Genomic DNA, 9,073 nt, shown 5'->3' with positions numbered 1-9,073 from the left:
CGGTTGTCTGATGTTGTTGTAAGAGAGGGCTTGCCTTTGGTGCTTCCCTAATCCCTTTACTTTCTTAAACTTGGAACAGGGGTCGGGGAGGCAGAGCTCATTGCCCACCAGCGTCCCAGAGGAGTTGATTTGTCTTGGACACTGGGCCTCCTGTGTGCCTAGCCTTGGGTTTATGGCTGAAGGTGGACTTGCCCTCACCCCACTGTCCTTTCTCCCACTCCAAGGAGGGTGAACTTCATAAACCACGATGTCCAGGTGCCCAGGGACCACACCCTCTGGAGTTCTGGAAGTCCCTCTTTCAGATGTGATCGCTGAGAGGCTAGTGCTGGTGAAGGGGGAAATGGCAGGCACAAAAGCAAGGGAGAACCTGGCTTTTGTGGAAAATACGCGAGTGATTTTGCTCATGAAACAAATACTTGGCCAGGCACGGTGGATCACCTGAGCTCAGGAGTTCGAGACCAGCATGGGCAACTTGGCGAAACCCCATCTCTACTAAAAATACAAAAATTTAGCTAGGCGCCTTCGCATCCGCCTGTGGTCTCAGCTACTAGTGAGACTGAGACAAGAATTGCTTGAGCCTGGGAGGCAGAGGTTGCAGTGAGCCAAGATTGTGCCATTGCATTCCAACGTGGGCAACAGAGCAAGACCTTGTCACAAAGAAACAAAAAAAATCCTTGAGTTCCTGTTGTATACCAGGCCACACTGGGACCCCAATAGTGAGCAAAACTCTGGTCCCTCCTTTCAAGATGCTCATGATAGTGTGGAGTGCAGGTACTGGCATAAAGCAGATGTTTTTCAGTGGGTAAGCCTGGGGCCCAGAGGGCTTTAGTCCCTCCAGACTTCAGACCTGGCTCCCTGTGCCTGGTAAAGGGCTTCTATCTAGAGTCTCTTACTCTGTTCTAGTGCTCAGAGCTAGTCTGCTTGGCCAAATTCTTGCTGTGGAAACTTGGATAAGCTACTTATCTCCACATTTACCAGAGAAGAGAGACTCCAGAGTGGGGCAAGTAACTGGCCTGGGCTTGGTCTGAAAACTAGTGCGAGGGTCTGAAGAGAGAGGGGCCAGGGTCTCAGTGTGGTCTGGGGCTAGTTGGGCCTGGAGGGGTAGACACTGGGCTAGGCAGAGTGGACCTTGGATCCCCTGGAGAAGGAAACACCGGATCTGAGGGAAAGTGACTTGCAGAATGTCATCCAGAGTGTAAATGGCAGAGCTAGGCATCCCCCACTCCATGCCTGAGCTTCTGACTCGGGGCATGAGATAGGGGCTCAGTGAAGGGCTGGGGGAGTGCGAGGAACCCTCTTTGTGGGGGACCCTGTTTTTCATTGCCATTAAAAAGACTCCTGGCCGGGCGCAGTGGCTCATGCCTGTAATCCCAGCACTTTGGGAGGCCGAGGCGGGCGGATCACAAGGTCAGGAGTTTGAGACCAGCCTGGCCAACATAGTGGAACCCCGTCTCTACTAAAAATACAAAAAATTAGCTGGGCATGGTGGTGGGCCCCTGTAATCCCAGCTACTTGGGAGGCTGAGGCAGGAGAATCGCTTGAAGCCGGGAGGTGAAGGTGGCAGCGAGCCGAGATCGCGCCACTGCACTCCAGCCCGGCGGACAGTGCGAAACTCCATCTCAAAAAAAAAAAAAAAAAAAAAAAAGACTCCCAGCCTGACCAACATGGTGAAATTCCATCTCTACTAAAAATACAAAAATTAGCTGGGCGCCTGTAATCCCAGCTACTCAGGAGGCTGAGGCAGGAGAATCGCTTGAACCCGGGAGGTGGAGGTTGCAGTGAGCCAAGATTGTGCCACTGGACTCCAGCCTGGGCGACAGAGCGAGATTCAGTCTCAAAAAAAAAAAAAAAAAAGACTCAGCCAGGAACAGTGGCTCACACCTGTAGTCCCAGCATTTTGGGAGGCCAAGATGGACAGATTGCTTGAGCCCAAGAGTTTGAGACCAGCCTGGGCAACATGGCAAAACCCTGTCTCTACAAAAAATACAAAAATTAGCCAGGTGTGGTTGTATGCACCTGTAGTCCCAGCTACTTCGGAAGCTGAGGTGGGAGGATCACTTGAGCCCAGGAGGTCAAGGCTGTAGTGAACCGAGATCGCGCCACTGCACTCCAGCCTGGGTGACCCTGTCTCAAAAAAAAAAAAGATTCGGGCCGGGCATGGTGGCTCATGCCTGTAATCCCAGCACTTTGGGAGGCTGAGGCAGGCAGATCACGAGGTCAGGAGTTCGAGACCAGCCTGGCCAACATGGTGAAACTCTTTCTCTACTGAAAATACAAAAATTAGCTGGGCACGGTGGCGTGTGCCTGTAATCCCAGCAACTCGGGAGGCTGAGACAGGAGAATTGCTTGAACCTGGGAGGCGGAGGTTGCAGTGACCTGAGATCACGCCACTGCACTCCAACCTGGACAACAGAGCGAGACTCCGTCTCAAAAAAAGAAAAAAAAAAAGATTCAGCCTCTTCCCAATCCCTGGGTGAAAAAGGCCCTTCACCCTGTAGTATGGAGAGAGAGGAGGACTAGAGGAGGGGGCTTTGGCCCTAGCAGTTCCTGCTGTCTCTGTACCTGTACAGTAGCACCCTATCTCTGTAACATAATCCTCTGAGTAGTCCCTAGAACTCTACATCTGATTCTGGATCTGCCTGTTCCCAGCCATCTCCTAGGGCCTCAGGCCAGGTGCTGAGTCCCATCAACCCCTATCCCTAGCCCAGTCTTATACACAGTAGATGCTCTAACAGCTTGTGCCATCCCTCACCCCACTAGGACCCCATCCCATTCCTCCAACCCTTTTGTGTGGAAGGGGAAACAGGCCCAGAGAAGTTGACTGGCCCAAGGTCATGTTCGTGCATTCAAAAAATAGTGTCTGGCCAGGCATGGTGGCTCATGCCTGTAATCCCAGCATTTTGGGAGGCCAAGGCAGGTGGATCACTTGAGGTCAGGAGTTTGAGACCAGCCTGGCTAACATGGTGAAACCCCATCGCTACTAAAAGTACAAAAATTAGCCGGGCATGGTGGTGTGTACCCGTAGTCCCAGATAACTCGGGAGGCTGAGGTGGGAGAATCACTTGAACCCAGGAGGTGGAGGTTGCAGTGAGCTGAGATTGCACAGTGCTAGAGATACAAGACAGACCTAGTATATGATGTCATATATGCATAAAGTTATAAATTTTACTGATGTGAAGTATAGCATATAAATAATTATTATTTTTGAGATGGAGTCTTGTACTGTCACCCAGGCTGGAGTGCAGTGGAGTGATCTCTACTCACTGCAACTTCCGCCTCTCAGGTTCAAGCGATTCTCCTGTCTCAGCCTCCCGAATAGCTGGGATTACAGGCACCTGCCACCATGCCCAGCTAATTTTTTGTATTTTTAGTAGAGATGGGGTTTCACTATGTTGGCCAGGCTAGTCTTGAACTCCTGACCTCATGATCCGCCCACCTCAGCCTCCCAAAGTGCTGGGATTACAGGCGTGAGCCACTGTGCCTGGCCAGCATATAAATTATTAAAACATATATATTCTTATAAATTCCATATAACCAATCTTTTCTCACAGAAAGCTATTTTAGTTTTTTTTTGCTGAATTACTGTATTTGTAGTGTGCCTGTGCTTATAGTTCAACCATGATATGACAAAGGGACTTGCATCATACCTGCTTGTAATAGTTTCCTGTGGCTGCCATAACAAGTCACCACAACCCTGGTGGCTTAAAGCAACAAATTTATTTCTCTCAAATTCTGGGAAACTCAACATCACTGGGCTTGCCTGTCTAGTGGAAAACCTGTTCTTTGCCTCTGACAGCTTCTGGTAGCTGTTAACATTCCTTGACTTGGGAACGGGCAGATTCCCGTCTCTGCCTCCATGGTCACATGGCCTCCTCCTCTGTGTATCATATCACCTCTTTTTTTTTTTTTTTTTTTTTTTTAAAGACAGTCTCAGGCCGGGCGCGGTGGCTCACGCCTGTAATCCCAGCACTTTGGGAGGCCGAGGCGGGTGGATCACGAGGTCGGGATCGAGACCACGGTGAAACCCCGTCTCTACTAAAAATATAAAAATTTAGCCGGGCGCAGTGGCGGGCACCTGTAGTCCCAGCTACTCGGGAGGCTGAGGCAGGAGAATGGCGTGAACCCGGGAGGCAGAGCTTGCAGTGAGCCAAGATGGGGCCACTGCACTCCAGCCTGGGTGACAGAGCGAGAGTCCATCTCAAGAAAAAAAAAAAAAAAAGTCTCAGCCGGGCGCGGTGGCTCACGCTTGTAATCCCAGCACTTTGGGAGGCTGAGGCGGGCGGATCACGAGGTCAAGAGATCGAGACCACGGTGAAACCCCGTCTCTACTAAAAATACAAAAAAAAATAGCCGGGCGTGGTGGCGGGCACCTGCAGTCCCAGCTACTCGGAGAGGCTGAGGCAGGAGAATGGCATGAACCCGGGAGGCGGAGCTCGCAGTGAGCCGAGATTGCGCCACTGCACTCCAGCCTGGGTGACAGAGCGAGACTCCGTCTCAAAAAAAAAAAAAAAGACAGTCTCACTGTCACCCAGGCTGGAGTGCAATGGCCGGATCACAGCTCACTGCAGCCTTGACCTGCCAAGTTCAAGCAATCCTCCTGCCTTGGCCTCACAAACTCCTGGGATTACAGGTGTGAGCCACTGTGCCTGGCTTCTGCCTCTCTCCTAATAGGAGATTCACTATTGGATTTAGGGCCCCTCTGTCACCCAGGCTGGAGTGCAGTGACATGATCTCGACTCACTGCAGCCTCAAACTCCTGGGCTCAAGTGACCCTCTTGCTTCAGCCTCCCAACCTCAGGTGTGCACGCACCACTACGCCCTGCTAATGTTTTTTAAAAAATTTTGGGCTGGGCGTGGTGGCTCATGCCTGTAATCCCAGCACTTTGGGAGGCCGAGGCGGGTGGATCAGGAGGTCAGGAGATCAAGACCATCCTGGCTAACACGGTGAAACCCCATCTCTACTAAAAATACAAAAAAAATTTAGCCGGGCGAGGTGGCGGGCACCTGTAGTCCCAGCTACTCGGGAGGCTGAGGCAGGAGAATGGCGTGAACCCCGCGGGGCGGAGCCTGCAGTGAGCCGAGATCGTGCCACTGCACTCCAGCCTGGGCAACAGCAAGACTCTGTCTCAAAAAAAAAAAAAAAAAATTTGGGCCAGGCATGGAGGCTCACACCTGTAATACCAGCACTTTGGGAGGCTGAGGCAGGTGGATCACGAGGTCAGGAGATCAAGACCATCCTGGCTAACAGGGTGAAACCCTGTCTCTACTAAAAAATACAAAAAATTAGCCAGGCGTGGTGGCGGGTGCTTGTAGTCCCAGCTACTCGGGAGGCTGAGGCAGGAGAATGGCATGAACCCGGGAGGTGGAACTTGCAGTGAGCTGAGATGCACCACTGCACTCCAGCCTGGGCGACAGAGCAAGACTCTGTCTCAAAAAAAAAAAAAATTTGTAGGCTGGGTGTGGTGGCTCACACCTGTAATCCCAGCACTTTGGGAGACCAAGGCAGATGGATCACCTGAGATCAGGAGTTCGAGAGCAGCCTGCCCAACGTGGCGAAACCCCATCTCTACTAAAAAATACAAAAAATTAGTCAGGCTTGGTGGGTGCCTGTAATCCCAGCTACTCGGGAGGCTGAGGCAGAAGAATCACTTGAACCCGGGAGGCGGAGGTTGCAGTGGGCCAAGATCGTGCCACTGCACTCCAGCCTGGGTGACAAGAGCAAAACTCTGTCCAAAAAAAAAAAAAATTTTTTTTTGTAGAAGACTTCACACTGTGTTGACCAGGCTACTCTTAAACTCCCAGCCTCAAGTGATCCTCCTGCCTTGTCCTCCCAAAGCACTGAGCCACTGCACCCGGTCCCCTATGTAATGATGTTTAATTATATTTGAAAGACCCTTTTTCCTTATGAGGTGACATTCACAGGTCCCAGGGATAATGACCTGATATTTGTGGAGGCTATGGATCAGCTCCTATACGCCCTTCTCCCAGTAAAGTTATTGCCATTAAATCTGATATATCACCTGCTTTCTCATCCTCAAATATTAGTTGGATTAAAATTTCTCAGCTTTAGCAGTACTTTTAAATTTAATCTGAGTCATTAATATTTTCCTTCACTTGCTCTGTCGCCCAGGCTGGAGTACAGTGGCATGATCTCGGCTCTCTGCAAGCTCTGCCTCCCGAGTTCACGCCATTTTCCTGCCTCAGCCTCCTGAGTAGCTGGGACTACAGGCACCTGCCACCACGCCTGGCTAATTTTTTTGTATTTTTTAGTAGAGACAGGGTTGCACCGTGTTAGCCAGGATGGTCTTGATCTCCTGACCTCGTGATCTGCCCGCTTCGGTCTCTCAAAGTGCTGGGATTACAGGCGTGAGCCACCACATCTGGCCTTCTTCATCACTTTCTTAAATCTAGACCTGTGCTCTTCAATACAGCAGCCACTGATAACTTGGCTATTGAGTATTTGAAATGTGGCTAGTTTGAATTGAAATGTGCTTTTACCAGAATTTGTAGAGTTAGTATGAAAAAAATGTAAATCATTAAGAACTTTATATTGATTACTTGTTGAAGGTACTATTTTGGGCTGGGCATGGTGGCTTACGCATAATCCCAGCACTTTGGGAACCTATGATGGATGGATTACTTGAAGTCAGGAGTTTGAGAGCAGCCTGAGCAAACGGCGAAACCCCCATCTCTACTAAAAACACAAAAATTAGGTCTGGTGGCGCTCGCCTGTAATCCCAGCTACTTGGGAGGCTGAGGCAGGCTTGCACCTGGGAGGCAGAGATTGCAGTGAGCCAAGATCATGCCACTGCACTCCAGCCTGGGTGAGATAGCAAGACTTTGTCTCAAAACCCCCCCAAAAAAAAGAAGAAAAAAAAAACTTTTGGACATACGTTAAATTTGGACATACTGGGTTAAATAAAATAGGCTGAGGCAGGAGAATCGCTTGAACCTGGGAGGCGGAGGTTGCAGCGAGCCCGAGACCGTGCCATTGCACTCCAGCCTGGGCGACAGAGCCAGACCCTGTCTCAAAAAAAAAAAAAAAAAAAAAAGCTATTTAAATTGATTTTACCTGATTTTACCTGTTTTCTGTTACTGTTATATCTGGGTACTCAATAATGAAAATTACATATGTGTCTTGCATTATATTTCTATTGGATGGTACTGGTCTAGAAAACTATAGAGCTGGGCACAGCAGCACACCCTATATTCCCAGCTACTCAGGAGACTAAGCGGGAGGATTGCTTAAGTCCAGCGGTTATCATGGCTGATTGCAGCTGATCAAGGTAAGGTCACTGAACATGGAGCTGTGAAGAAATGTGCAGTAACACCCCAATATATAGTGTTTCCACCATACAGATACAATAGATGTAATCCAAGAGTACAGATAATAGGAAAATGTAGCAAAATAAGTAGGAAATGCTTAGTTTTTAATACTAACCTTAGTTTTTAGTGTAATTTTAATTTTATATAATCTAATTTTTAATGACTTTAACAACTGACTCACAAAAGTTCTTAAAAATTTGCCATTTGGCTCTTGCAGAGGGCTCCAGCACACCACTAGATTCCCATAGAGAGTTTGAGCAGAGGAGTGATGTGATCAGATGTAGGATCACCAGCGCTGTTGTGCAGAGGACAGTCAAAATCAATAAGAAAACCACTGTCTTAGCCGAGTGCAGTGGCTCACGCCTGTAGTTCCAGCACTTTGGGAGGCCGAGGTGGGTGGATCACCTGAGGTCAGGAGTTCAAAACTAGCCTGGCCAACATGGTGAAACCCTGTGTCTACTGAAAATACAAAAATTAGCCGACCTGGTGGTGGGCGCCTGTAATCCTAGCTGCTCGGAAGGCTGAGGCAGGAGAATTGCTTGAACCTGGGAGGCAGAGGTTGCAGTGAGCCGAGATCGCGCCATTGCACTCCAGCCTGGGCGACAGAGCGAGATTCTGTCTCAAAAAAAAAAAAAAAAAAAAAAAAAAAAGAAAGAAAGAAAAGAGAAAAAATCCACTGTCTTTGTGAGAGACTGAAAGCTAAGGGCTCCGGCAGTGTCAGGGCTGGGGTCCTCCAGTTAGGTGTGAGGTGCTTGCTGCTGCAGTTCCTCCTGTGTCCACAGTGTGGCAGCATAGCCTGAGTGATGGTGCTTCAGAGTAGTGGGGGCAAGGGCCAGCAGCTGTCCCTTGGTTTGGATGGGGAACTGAGGTCCCCAGAGACCACCGAACCTGCCAGAGGTTACTCAGAGCCAGGAACTTAGGTTCCCCACTGCTTCTGCCCTTCTCAGCCAGGGATCTCAGGGCTAGTAGGGTTTTCCTCCCACTTCCTTACTAACCCTAGTAGGTGTGGAGGGGCACTGGGACCTCTGGGTCAAGCAGATACCATCAGGTCCACCCCCAGGCCACATAGAACAGCAGTCCCAGCCTGGGCCCCATGCTACCTCTCTTGGCCCCAGCTCCTTGGAGACTTCTAGACATCTTTGCAAGTGCCAGTATTCTGCTTCAGGCAGCTCTCCTCTATGCTACCTTCTCTGGCCCCCTCCCAGGCTTTTCAGGGGTGCCTTTGGGCTCCCCCACCCAGACCATGGCCTCCCTTGGCACTGCCTAGAGTGTACTCTGTGGTCCCAGTGCTTCCACTCCAGGCTGAGAAACGGCCCTAACTCCCACCTTCTCCTGCACTGTCTCATTGAGTGAGGCCATTAAATTGTTGTCTCATTTAATTCTCACTGCAACATCTGAGATGTCATGAGGGGACTAGGTTTACATCCTGATTCTGCAATATACTAGCTGTGTGACTTTGGCCAAGTTAACCTCTCTGGCCTCAGTTTCTTCCTTTGTAAAATGGGCATAAGATTAAAGGAATAACTAGTGCCTGGCACAGACTAAGTGCTCAGTGTTAATAAATGGTAGCAATTAATATTAGCCCGCATTTCGCAGATGAGAAAACAAGCCCAGAGAGGGAAAGTGGCAGAGGCAGGATTAGCACTTGGGGCACCAGAGAGAAGTGAAACACAAAGCCCCATCTTCCAGCAGGTCTGTGGTAATGTCCACATACCCAGCCCCTTGGGCCTCAATCCGGACAGTCCTT

The sequence above is a fragment of the Nomascus leucogenys genome, chromosome 14, assembly GCF_006542625.1.
Source record: "Nomascus leucogenys isolate Asia chromosome 14, Asia_NLE_v1, whole genome shotgun sequence".
Taxonomy (NCBI): Eukaryota; Metazoa; Chordata; class Mammalia; order Primates; family Hylobatidae; genus Nomascus; species Nomascus leucogenys.
Note: the sequence above shows the minus strand (reverse complement) of the source record.